This window comes from Mus caroli, unplaced genomic scaffold (genome assembly GCF_978045245.1).
Source record: "Mus caroli unplaced genomic scaffold, Mus_caroli_1 scaffold_1, whole genome shotgun sequence".
NCBI lineage: Eukaryota > Metazoa > Chordata > Mammalia > Rodentia > Muridae > Mus > Mus caroli.
Window position 1 is genome coordinate 34,119,682 of NW_028227256.1, and position 12,639 is coordinate 34,132,320.

The 12,639-nt window shown below is 47.1% G+C and overlaps 1 protein-coding gene across 1 annotated transcript in view; it reads left to right on the forward strand.

Moving 5' to 3' along the window:
• The first annotated feature begins 250 nt into the window (after positions 1-250).
• The window catches only part of Cnga3 (cyclic nucleotide gated channel subunit alpha 3), a 44,008-nt gene continuing 31,619 nt past the window's right edge, over positions 251-12,639 (forward strand). The window contains exon 1 of the mRNA XM_085836520.1: positions 251-329. The gene's annotated coding sequence lies outside the window, so the exon portion shown is untranslated. The remainder of the gene's footprint in view (positions 330-12,639) is intronic.

Sequence of the window (12,639 nt, forward strand, 5' to 3'; positions counted from 1 at the left end):
CCTCCTCCCTCTCCTCCTCCTCCTCCCTCTCCTCTGAATACAAGCAAGTGTGGCTTCTGCCTTTTTCCAGACTTCCTTTGAATCCCAGGCATCTCAGTTGACTCTCAGTCAAAGGATGCAACAGAGTTACTCCACCTGCTGGCCCCAGAAGACCATGCCAGAGACAGGGAGCTGAAGAGCAAGAGAAAGAAGTCCGGGCTGTTGTTGCCCGGAGCTGAGACAGAGAGAGAGAGAGAGAGAGAGAGAGAGAGAGAGAGAGAGAGAGAGAGAGAGAGGAAGGAGACGCTCTTCCAGATCCAGGCGCACCAAGAAGCCCAAACTTTGACAGGGTAAGGAGTCAAGGGGGGTTGAGCTGGAAGTTGCTGGGCCACTGCACTGGGAACAGAGATTCTGGGCTGGATCCGGGCTCCAGGTCCAAGCTGGTCCTGGTGTGAGTGGCGTGGCGCTGTCCGCAGCCCACGGTGCTGAAACAGGTCCCTTCCTACCTGTCTCTGCAGACATATGGGACACCCTCCAGTGTGCTTGGAACAAGAGCAAGCGTACTCGGTGCTCCCCATAAGCATCCCCTTTCTGCAAACTCACTGAGCTAAGCCCGCTAAGCCATCGAGTAACCAAACAGAAAGAGCTGGTCTGACTTTACCGCCACAGGACCGGGTCCGGCCATACGTTCTCCAGCCACACTGTACTCAGAGGCAGCATCTTCACTGCCATTAAATCAGGAAGGGGCTCAAAGTCCATCTCGTCCCTCTGGCTCACCGGATTAGTGCCTCCCAGCGCCAAAACCGCGCCGGGGACACTCGGGTCAAAGATTTGGAAGGCGTCACCCTGAGGCAGCGTGCAGGGGATGTGAGCTGCTCTTCCAAACCCTACTCAGCCTAGAAAGACAAAGAGTCAGGTGGACTGAGGAAGGAGTGAAAAGTTTACTTAAGAAGAAAGCCTCTTTTTTGTTTTTTAATGAAAAAATTATACCGGACTTAGCCACAGGGCCAGAAGGCTTAGTGGCCAGGGTTGGTGGCCCCTGATCCCTTAAAATCCGCTTATCTGATAAAGTGTCTGGCTTAGTCCTCAGAATTTCCTTAATAACTATGCACTCCCTCTTGTCTCCCACGCCCTCCTCCACACCCAGTCCACCCTTGACAACCTCAGGTTGCCAATCTACTGGCTACCCTGGGCTGGGACTGTGGAGCTAGGAAGTGGAAAGAGCTGATCCAGGTTTGGTTTGGTTTTGTTTTGCTTTGCTTTGCTTTGCTTTGCTTTGCTTTGCTTTGCTTTGCTTTGCTTTGCTTTGCTTTGCTTTGCTTTGTTTTGTTTTCTCATCATCTCCCTCTCTGATGCTGTTGGGACTTTGATCTTCAGAAGCAAGCGTCTTCATAGGCACAGCTTGCCTCCTTCAAGAAGGAGACTTAAGCAGAGAGGTGTGGAGTCTGCAGCCTTGGATAAGCAGGCATTGGTGAAACAGCCTCACAGGTGAGACCTGTTTGCTCAGGGCTCTCCCTGTAGCTCTACCCTGAGTAACCTCTCTCCAGAAGCTGGACTGTTCCTTATGGGCGATCATCATCCGTTCTTATTCTGGGCTGAGACTGGGGTCTGCTTCACCATTCCCAATCCCTCAAAGCTTTAGACAGTGCCTGCCACCTGGGTTCAAACACCATCCCATAGCAGGGAGCCCAGCTCTGTGCCAACATTCTCTGTGGGTCATCATCTTCTACCCCATACAGCATCACTCATTAAAACAAGCAGCGATGTAGTTGTCCAGCCATGGCACTCACCCAGTGCAGTGTGCTTTGGTGCCCACACCTCCCAAAGAGAGAACCCATGGGAAAGGGAGCCTGGCAAAAGTTGGACCTAGAGCGGGAGGTGCATGTCATGATCAAACCAAACTTCTATGCTAAAATTCTGGCTGTAGGAAATTTAGTCATATCATGCAGAGCATAGTAGAGATTTCAGCTGAGGTCTGAGGGATCCTCTGGTGTCAATGGAGATGAATGTGAAATTTGTTCTGATTCTTTTTTTGTTTGGTTGGTTTTTTTTTTGGTTTTTTCGAGACAGGGTTTCTCTGTATAGCCCTGGCTGTCCTGGAACTCACTTTGTAGACCAGGCTGGCCTCGAACTCAGAAATCCACCTGCCTCTGCCTCCCAAGTGCTGGGATTAAAGGCGTGCGCCACCACGCCCGGCCCCTTGTTCTGATTCTTTTTCCTCCTCAACCTCTTTTTCACTCCCGAGGGGGTCCTCTGTGGTCCTTGATGCCAGAAATGGTTGCTCTCTGACGGCTGTCTGTATGGCACAAGATCTCAGTCACTTTCCTTGGGGTTTTGGCCAGGACTTTGTGTGCTTCTTGCCTCTGATGCACCTGATTTTATGCCTTTTCTGTTCTCATTCACTGTCAGCTGCAGGATGTGCTTCTGGTTAAGAATGGGGTTGCTATGGTGACCAGTCTCAGGTTGCCATGGTACCCAGAGGTAAACAGTTGGAAGCTGCGCAGGTTCTTCTCTTCTCTAGTTCTGGAAGATCTCTCTGGCTGCCAGCTTCCTACAGGAGTTGAAAGATAACAATAACCAGGCCCCAGAACCTTGCTCTGACACCCCCCTCCCCAGTATGCTGCCACTTGAACACTCACTACCCCCCACTCCCACCCTCTACCGAAGGTTGAGATGGGTCTTTTTCTCTATGCCACTCCCCGAATTACACACCCTGGGGCTTCACTCTGGCCTCTCTTATTTCATACTGATGATTCCTTAGTGCAAAACAAAGTTCAGTGAGAGAAACAGAATTAAATTAATTAAGCAGGCACAATCTCTACCCTGGGGAACTTCTCTGAGTGGTGAGAGAGAGGAAGCTTACAGCACCTGTGAGTGGCCTGCTTTCTGGACTGAAGTAGACACAGCAACAACCCTGAAGCTAAATAGATGTTGAAGATTGTTCCTGTCAGAGGTTCTCTCAGGGAAGGTCACCTTGAGAGTAACTGCAAGTTGAAGTTGAGGAAAAGCAAAAGGATTCTCTTAGGGGGAGGTGCCTGCAAAGTGGAAGTGGGCGGCTGGTCAGGAGGTGGGAGGTTAACCTGGGGCTCATGCAGCATTGATGCTATGGTATATTGCGACTCTACATCATGGGTTCCTGAGAAGAGACATATGATTAGAGCCATCTTTCAGAAAGACCTTGCAGCCATGCTTAGAGGGTTGTCCATTCATTCATTCATTCATTCATCCCAAACTCATCAAGATCCTCCCTATCCTAAGTGCCAGGCTCTGTCTGGTTCCAGCTATATATCCACGGCCTAGGTGAGCCCCTAGCAGCTGCCGAGTCCTTGAGCCATTTCTGAATCAGTGAATGGTGGACACGGTAGAAGGGACCTCTGGTTCATTTGTGGTAACTGAACAGACTTGGAAAAGCCGCATCTGAGGCAGTAAGGAACTGTGGGAGGGAAGGCTCAGAGTCTTGGCTGAGTGGCCAGCTGGCTCCGATGATCTTCCAAGTATCAACCTAGACAAGGCCTGAGCATGTGCCTCCAGGTGCTTCAGAATGATGCCTTGACATTTGAGACAGTGAAATCTCCCCATTAGTCATGCAGCACCCTTCACAGAGGCCACACCCCACGTGGCAGTGAACTCCCAGAACCCCCTCTGTCATCTGCAGGACTTACATCTTCATCTTGAACTATCACTCTACAGTGGAGGAGTTAAAGTCAGACAAGCTTTTGCCACTTCAGCCTAGCTCTGCCACAGGGTGACTTGGGATGGGCCATTTAGCCATTCTGAATCTCAGCGTGGGCAAATCTTAAGTAATATTTCCATCTGGTTGTTGGGGGAGTCTGTTCCTTCCCTCTGACATATGAACTCGGGTCTTCAGACTTGGCAGCAATCCTCTTTACCCACCAAGCCATGTCACTGTCCCGACTCAGTATTTCCAACCATGGCAACAGATTCCTTTCGTAATCATATCCCAAAGGCTAGTTAGCAACAGATGCCTCCTGTAGTTGGATGAAGAAGTCACCCTTGGAGAGGGTTCTGAGAGGTTCCTGGCCTGGCCTTATTAGTACGGGGTCTGGGCAAGAAAGACAGTAGTTCTCAAAAGAGCAGCAATGGGGTGACTCCCTGACTCTAGTAAAAGCTGGGAACCACTTTTTCTTCTTGTAATGCCAATTCAAACAGCCAGCTCTTACTACAAAGCCTTGTGAGTACACTTGGACCTGAGAAGCCCAGGACCCTGGCAGCTCCAGTCGTCTCTGGAGAAGATCAAGACCCGTCCTAAGCATAAGACAGGCCTCTCTGCCTCTTGGACTAACAACTGTAATTGGTAATCTTGTTCGGTTTCAGAGCATTCTCTTTCACACCCCCACCCCCTTAAGTCCTTTCCTGTTCCTGGAAACAGCACTCATTTCTCTTCCCAGGCAGGAATTGAAACTCTGCAGCTGGCATCTGGAAGCCTCTGGCTTCTGTTATGAAAATGCATAGAGTTTAGAGGAGCGGAGATCTCACCACCACCCTTTCCTCAGGAAACAACTGAACTCTCCGAATTCAAGCACACTCCCTCCATCTTACTACTGGGGCAAGCCTGGGCTTCAGATTCCACACACTCTGTAAAGACCCTCACTTTATCCCCTTCTCATCTCAGCCCTGAGCACGTCCCAGGACACCCTGATATACCTTATCTAAGACCTGAGATGTCCTTTGGGACCCTGTGAGCAGGTAGAGGATATCATGACATTTATTGCTCCCAGAAACTACCCTTGGATCTCAAGAGTTGGGGATTAAACCCAAAAACTCATCATTAGATTAATACTGGTTAACTAAGTAGTCCTGGCTGTGTAAATTCTTTACCCCAGCACACCAATCTGGAAAGTAAATAGCACTGATATTACCTCATAGAGTTATTGGTAGGATTAAATTGGTCGATACCAGTAAATGTTTGTAGTGCAGTGTCTAGCATAGTCCATTCTCAAATTGTCATGGTGGTGGTGGTGGGTATGATTGCAGGGGTGGTATTGATTTTATCAGTTACTTTTCTGTTGCTTCGATAAAACATCACAACCAAAACTAACTTATATGAATGAAGGGAGTCCATCATGGTGAGAAGGCATGGCAGCAACAAGAACAGGCATGGCTACAACAGTAACAGGCAGGCAGCAACAGGAGCAGGCATGGCTACAACAGGAACAGGCAGGAAGCAACAGGAGCAGGCATGGCTGCAACAGGAACAGGCAGGTAGCAACAGGAACAGGCATGGCTGCAACAGGAGCAAACAGGCAGCAACAAGAACAGGCATGGTTGCAACAGTAACAGGCAGGCAGCAACAAGAACAGGCATGGCTGCAACAAGAACAGGCATGGCTGCAACAAGAACAGGCATGGCTGCAACAGTAACAGGCAGGCAGCAACAGAAACAGGCATGGCTGCAACAGGAGCAAACAGGCAGCAACAAGAACAGGCATGGCTGCAACAGTAACAGGCAGGCAGCAACAGAAACAGGCAGGCAGCAACAGAAGCAGGCATAGCAGCAACAGCAACAGGCATGGTTGCAGCAAGAACAGGCATGGCTGCAAGAAGAACAGGCATGGCTGCAATAGTAACAGGCATAGCAGCAACAGGAGCAGGCAGGCAGCAACAGAAACAGGCAGGCAGCAACAGGAGCAGGCATGCAGCCAGAGCATCAAGCAGAGAGAGGCTAGAAGTGGGGTGGTGCTGCATACTCTCAAGGTCCACTCCAGTGGCATGTTTCTTCCAGTAAGCCTGGACCTTAAAGACCTCCTCAAATAGTATCATCTGCTGGAAACCAAGTGTCCAAACATATAATCCTATGTGGGACATTCCAATTAAACTACCATAATGGGGTAGTGGTGGTCTTGTGGCTGTGGTGATGGTGATGATGAGCACGCTGTTTTGACATTTCTCCCTTTAATTGTGTTTATATTTTGGTTTATATATTATGTTTGTATTGTGTTTAGTCAATTTCTCATAGCAGATATTATTAATTCTGTATTTTAGGGTATTTTAAATTATAGATGGGATATTATTTCTTTTAAAGAAATCATTTACATACTACAAAGATCACTCACTTAAAGTATTGATTTTTTTTATTATATCCACAGTTTGGAACCATCATAATATAATTTTAGAACTGTAAACACCCCCAAAAGACATCCTGTGCCTATTAGCATTTCTCTTCTTTCTAAATTCCCTACTCTAACCTAGGCAATTAATCTACTTTCTGTCTTTATGGATTTACCTATTCTTCAAGTTTCCATGAAATCATAGTCTTCCATGTCTGGTTTTTTCCACAAAGCATAATGTCCATCCATGTTACATCATGTAATATGGATTTTAATTAAAAAACAAACAAACTAGTATTTCATTCTCTTTCCTTGGCAGGTAGTGATCCATTATGTGGATTTACCACATATTGTTGGTCCATTTGTCAGTTGACATTTAGACACAATCAGTGGACATCTTCCCATTGATCTATATCTCCTTCAAGATCTCTTAACTTGTCTCTTACATAAAGCCACTTAAATTCTCTTTTTTTTTTTTTTTTTTTTTTTGGTTTTTCGAGACAGGGTTTCTCTGTGTAGCCCTGGCTGTCCTGGCACTCACTTTGTAGACCAGGCTGGCCTCGAACTCAGAAATCCGCCTGCCTCTGCCTCCCGAGTGCTGGGATCAAAGGCGTGCGCCACCACACCCGGCTAAATTCTCAAACACGGCTTGTTGTGCAAGGCTTTTGGGGGCTTTCCCTCTATGTCACCCTAAAATTGCTAGCGTGTATCTAACCCTTGGAACTGGGTATGGGGCAATGTGTGTCCCCATGGCTGGCTTACAGGTCTCAGTAATGTGAATTTTTCTTCTACCCTGCAGTTTGTGGGTAGAAAGGAAGAATATAATGACCATTAAAAGTGGCTCAAGAAAAGGCTCCAGACATGGAACACCATGGGAATTGTTGGCTGTTTGGAGTTTGGTTTATGAGATGGACATTTCCAGTGTGAATCACTCACGGCACTGTGTGAGGATCCAATAAGTTAATACACAGTTCAAGACATCAGAACAGAGACCAGAGCTTACAGAGAGCAGGTGCCTGGGACAGGTGAGGTGTCCTATGGTGACGGCCATCCTTCAGATCTCTGCCACTTCCCCCATATGCTTTTCATTCCATTCTTTATGTATGCTTGGGGAATCTGGAGAAGCAGTTTTTAAATAAAATGAAGGATTCCTCCAGGGCTTCAGGTTTTAGTACAAGAAAAGAGAAGTAAAAGATTATGGGCATAGATGTGAGTCAGGTCAATAACTGACCCAGTCACATAGCCAGGCCAACAACAAAGGCAAAGCTGAATTCTGTGCTATGAGTGTCAGTCAAACCCTTGAAGGTGCACAGCATAATGGCGAACAGTATGATTGTTTGGAGGGACCTCTACATGAGTCCCTAAGGCGTGGTTGGGGTCTCTCCCTACCCACATGGCTCTCCATTCTGCCTCTGTGTCTGTTTCAACCCCTCCAGCACTAACCCTCCCCACGGCTTTATGCTTGTTAATCCACCTGCCCTGCATGTGCACGCCACCGAATTGTGTGATTCCCCAAGGCATAGACCTGTATTCTCCAGCATCATAACCCTCAGGGGCAGGCCTAGTTCCCAGTTCCTGGGACATACTGGGTCAAAGGAGTTAATGAAAGGGTTATCTTGGGGACCAGGGAAGAGATATATTTAGTCACATTATAAAGAAAATACAAGCAATCTGAAATGGTGTGTTCTTGGTTCCCTGCCTAAGTTCTAGAACACACGACACACATGCATTTGGGAGATGGCTCACAAACCATTCCAAAGCTCCGACCTCTGAGTCCACGTCGAGGTCACCGTCATCTTCATTGTTGGCAGGATGAATCTTTTCCCTGTTTTGGAAAATAAAGTTATGTTTCACATTGCCAGCCCTTACGGTGTGGATGGTAAACCAAAGAAGCCCCATTGTAGACTTCAGAGCCAAAGAGAACCAAGACTAGCTTCTCTCAATTGCAACATCAGCATCTCTACTGCCTCATGGGCCCTGAGGATTAGCAGCTGCGGACTTGGGAGGCATGCCCACAGAGAGCTCTCCAGTGTTAGCAGTTTCTGGGTTTCTTGTTTTTGTTTGTTTGCTTGTTTATATTTTTTTCAGCATAGCCTCAGGGTCCTTGGCCTCTCTGGTTAGAACTCCTTGAATGTTATCTGGAGATGTGACAGAATCACTCTCTTGAGATACCATGACTGAAGAACTGGTAAGGGAAAAGGAGGAGGAGGAAGAAGAAGAAAAGGAAGAGGAAGGAGAAGGAGGAGGAGGAGTGGGGGGAAGAAAGAGCCCCTAGTTTATCCTTCTGTGAACTGTACACTTAACAAGTAACTCAAAGAGTTAGACTTTGTCTCTTTTAAGAATATTTCAGCTTATTCAGGAGGAGTGGTTGAGCTTCTGGATCCTGCAATCTCTGATGAGATGAAGAGTCTGGTTAGCGATCACCAACCAGAAGCTATGGTGAGGTTCAGTGTGGCTTCTGACAAAAGAATGCAGCCCCACCCTTTGTAATGTTACCCTGCCACCCCCCCCCCCAAAAAAAAACCTGGATTCCTTATTTGAACACCCTTCAGCGTGATTAGCAACACATAAAGCATGGCTTAGGGTTGGAACTATCATAAGGGACACACAGAGGAAACTTTAAATTAAAACCTATCAATAAATATGTAGTCATTCAAAACACATGGTCGAGTTCTGATCCTTTTTACCTTTTTATAAAGATGGTCATGTATGACCCAACTAGAACAAAATCTTTTGGGTTATATTTACACAATGATATACATTTTGTCCTGTCCAACCTGAAAGATAAAATTAAAGGAGAAATTAGGCTTACCCCTAAACATTGAGGAACCTGGGTCTCTTAATAACTCCCATATGCTTAAATATCTAACTACTTAGTGGTGATAACCCCCTCTCCCAAAGCCAAAACAACACAAAACCTTGGACGAGAACATGCATGCAGGTGGGTTGTTTGGGGAGAGATTTGAAGGGAGGGCAGCAGGGGCCTTGGACAAAAAGGGAGGGATGGACAGCCAAGCCACCGTACATCACCAAACAGACCATGTCTCTAGGTGGCAGGGCCTCTCCAAGGAGCCTCTAGAGTGTTCTTCAAAATCCTCTTCCTGAGGGATAGAGGACTGACTGTATGCTCTGAGCCCTGATTCAGTTAATGGAGTGTTTGTTGCCTAGGGGGTATTAAGTCTGGTAAGTGCCTCTGGGTTTGTGCCTGTGACAGAACAGCTGAAGTGTTGCAAGAATGTGTTCCTCGGGGAAAGCAGGTGGAAGGCCACTAGCCCACAGCACAGCCAAGGTATTGCCAGGCTATCCAGCGTGATCCAGTTGGCATAGCAACAGCTGAACTGAAAGATGAGCAGGAAAGATGTGAAGTAGAGGATCATGGATGTCTATTACCCAGGCCCAGTTATCAATCACACTGTGAAATTACACACGCCCCAACTCCCTACTTTGACAGATAACTCTTTCATTGTGCCCTTGAGGTTGACTTCAGACTATGACAGCATGGTGACATTTGATTCCTAGTGTATGACCTACCCTGTGCTCTCCCAACCCTGGGTTCACCTTGTGTCACAAGGATCCCTGGGCACAACTCTGACAAAACAACCACTCTCCCTTCCAACATCCCTCAGAGACACTGCCCCCTGGCCTCACTTGGACCTAGAGAAGCCATATTAGGACCACACCCAGGAAGTATCCTAGGGTCCTAGTGTCCTTTCTGTTATCGAGATAAAGCCATTCTGACCAAAAGCAACTTGAGGAGGAAAGGTTTTGCTTGGCCTACATGTCCATATCATAGTCTAATAAATACTGAGAGAAGTCAGGGCAGAAACCCAAGACCAAAGAATGGACTCAGGAACAGAAGCAGAAACAGTGGAAGAACACTTGGCTACTGGCTTCTTCTTCTTCTTCTTCTTCTTCTTCTTCTTCTTCTTCTTCTTCTTCTTCTTCTTCTTCTTCTTCTTCTCCTTCTCCTTCTCCTTCTCCTTCTCCTTCTCCTTCTCCTTCTCCTTCTCCTTCTCCTTCTCCTTCTCCTTCTCCTTCTCCTTCTCCTTCTCCTTTTCTCCTTCTCCTTTTCTCCTTTTCTCCTTCTCCTTCTCCTTCTCCTTCTCCTTCTCCTTCTCCTTCTCCTTCTCCTTCTCCTTCTCCTTCTCCTTCTCCTTCTCCTTCTCCTTCTCCTTCCTTCTCCTTCTCCTTCTCCTTCTCCTTCTCCTTCTCCTTCTCCTTCTCCTTCTCCTTCTCCTTCTCCTTCTTCTTCTTCTTCTTCTTCTTCTTCTTCTTCTTCTTCTTCTTCTTCTTCTTCTTCTTCATGTCTTACTCAGATTACTTTAAATCCAACCCAGGACCACTTGCTCAGGGAGGTCACCACTCACTATGGGCTGGACCCTCAGACATCAACCGATTGTCAAGGAAATGCCCCTGACACTTTGCCTCTGATGGAGGCCTTTTCTCAACTGAGGTCTCCTTTACAAAGGAGAGTCTCTTGACTGTCTTTCCACAGAAACCCCCAAACTGCTTTAAAGTTTGCCGTGGACCCCACTAGGTGGTTAGCTCCTTCCACAGAGGACAGAGAACACTCTAGCAGCTGGGGTTTATAATCTATTATTCTCTGACAAATCTGAGCTTCTAGAGTGTTCTCTAACACATAGTAACTGCTCTGTTAAAAATGTTGAATGGAGACTGGAGAGATGGCTCAGCAGTTAAGAGCACTGCTTCCTCTTCCAGAGGTCCTGAGTTCAATTCCCAGCAACCACATGGTGGCTCACAACCAACTGTAATGGAATCTGATGCCCTCTTCTGGTGTGTCTGAGGACAGCTACAGTATACTCACATACATAAAACAAATAAATCTTTTTTAAAATGTTGAATGGGCATTTTAAAGTTGAGTTTATTGCTTTTAGTTAATCTCATACATCCGCTCTAAAGTCTGTGGAGACAGGTGTGGTAGTTTGAATGTGGAATTCCCCCCATAGTCTTGAATACTTGGTCCCCAGTTGGTGATGATGTTTGAGGAAGGTTAGGTGGTGCAGCCTTGCTGAAAGAAGTCACTGGGGGCAGCAGGCTTTCAGAAGAAGAACCCTGTACTATCTTCAGCTTGCTCTCTGCTGTGTGCTTTGCATCTGAAGATGTGAGAAAGTCAGGCAGTGGTGTCGCTCATCTTTAATCCCAGCACTTGGGAGGCAGAGGCAAGAGGATTTCTGAGTTTGAGGCCAGCTGGTCTACAGAGTGAGTTCTAAGACAGCCAGGGCTACACAGAGAAACCCTGTCCAAAAAAAAAAAAAAAGACATGAGAGCTCTGGCTCCAACTCTGGCTCTGGCTGCCTGTTGCTTGCTGCTGTGCTTCCACATCACAGCGGACTCTCACCCTCAGAAACCATAAGCCCAAATAAACTCTTTCTTTTACATCTTGCCCCTATCATGCTGTCTTAGTACTTCCACAGAAAAGCCACCAGACATCTCCAACTGGAATCCCTCTCCTCCTCCTCCTCCTCCTCCTCCTCCTCCTCCTCCTCCTCCTCCTCCTCCTCCTCCTTCTTCTTCTTTTTTGGGGTGGGGGGTTGGTTGTTGGTTTGTTTTGTTTTGTTTTGTTTTCTGAGACAGGGTTTCTCTGTATAGCCCCGGCTGTCCTGGAACTCACTTTGTAGACCAGGCTGGCCTTGAACTCAGAAATTTGCCTGCCTCTGCCTCCCAAGTGCTGGGATTAAAGGTGTGTGCCACCACCGCCTGGCAATCCCTCTCTTCTTAAACCTGTTCTCTTCCTTAGTTTCCTGCTTTGGTGGTTTGCAGTCCTGCTCTGAAAGCCAGCTATGATGACATAATCCTCAGACCCTCCCCCACTACTAGCCCTTACACACACTGATACAGTATCTTGGCACAGTCTACCCATTCACTGGGTTTTCAGTTTATCCAATTCATTATCAAGGCCAGGTGACTGTTTGATGCAGGCCACTATTCTCTCCTCCTGAGACCCTGAAGCAGATTTTAGCTGCTCTCCTTACTCATACCCAGGTCCCCCTGAATACATCCTTCCTGATGTAGCCAGAGGGACCTTTGTATCTCTGACACATCCTCACTGGATGTCAGAGTAAAGTCCAAGTTTCTTGGGACAACCTGCAGGGTCATTGTTCTACCAGCTGCCTCTCTAGGTGGCAGGTCCTTGAAAAAGCTGTCCTGGTTAGTTTTTGTCAACTGGACACAAGCTAGAGGTATCCAGGAAAAAGACTCTCAATTGAGAAGATGCCCTCATCAGATTGGCCTATGGTCAAGCCTGTGAGGCATTTCCTTGATTAATGACTGATGTGACATGACCCAGCCCACTGTGGGTGGCACTGCCCCTGGGTAGATGGTTCTGGGGTGTATAAAAAACAACCTGAGCAATCCAGGAAGCACAGTTCCTCCATGGCTTCTGTATTAGTTCCTGCCTCCAGGTTCCTGCCTTGAGTTCCTGCCTTGACTATAAGCTGTAAGATCAAATAAACCCTGTCTTCCTCAAGTTGCCTTTGCTTATGGTCCTTTATCACAGCAATTGTTTTTAAAGCTAGCTAAGACCACAGGCTTTATCTTACTTCTCTTTAGAAGTTATAAAATCTAGAATTCAA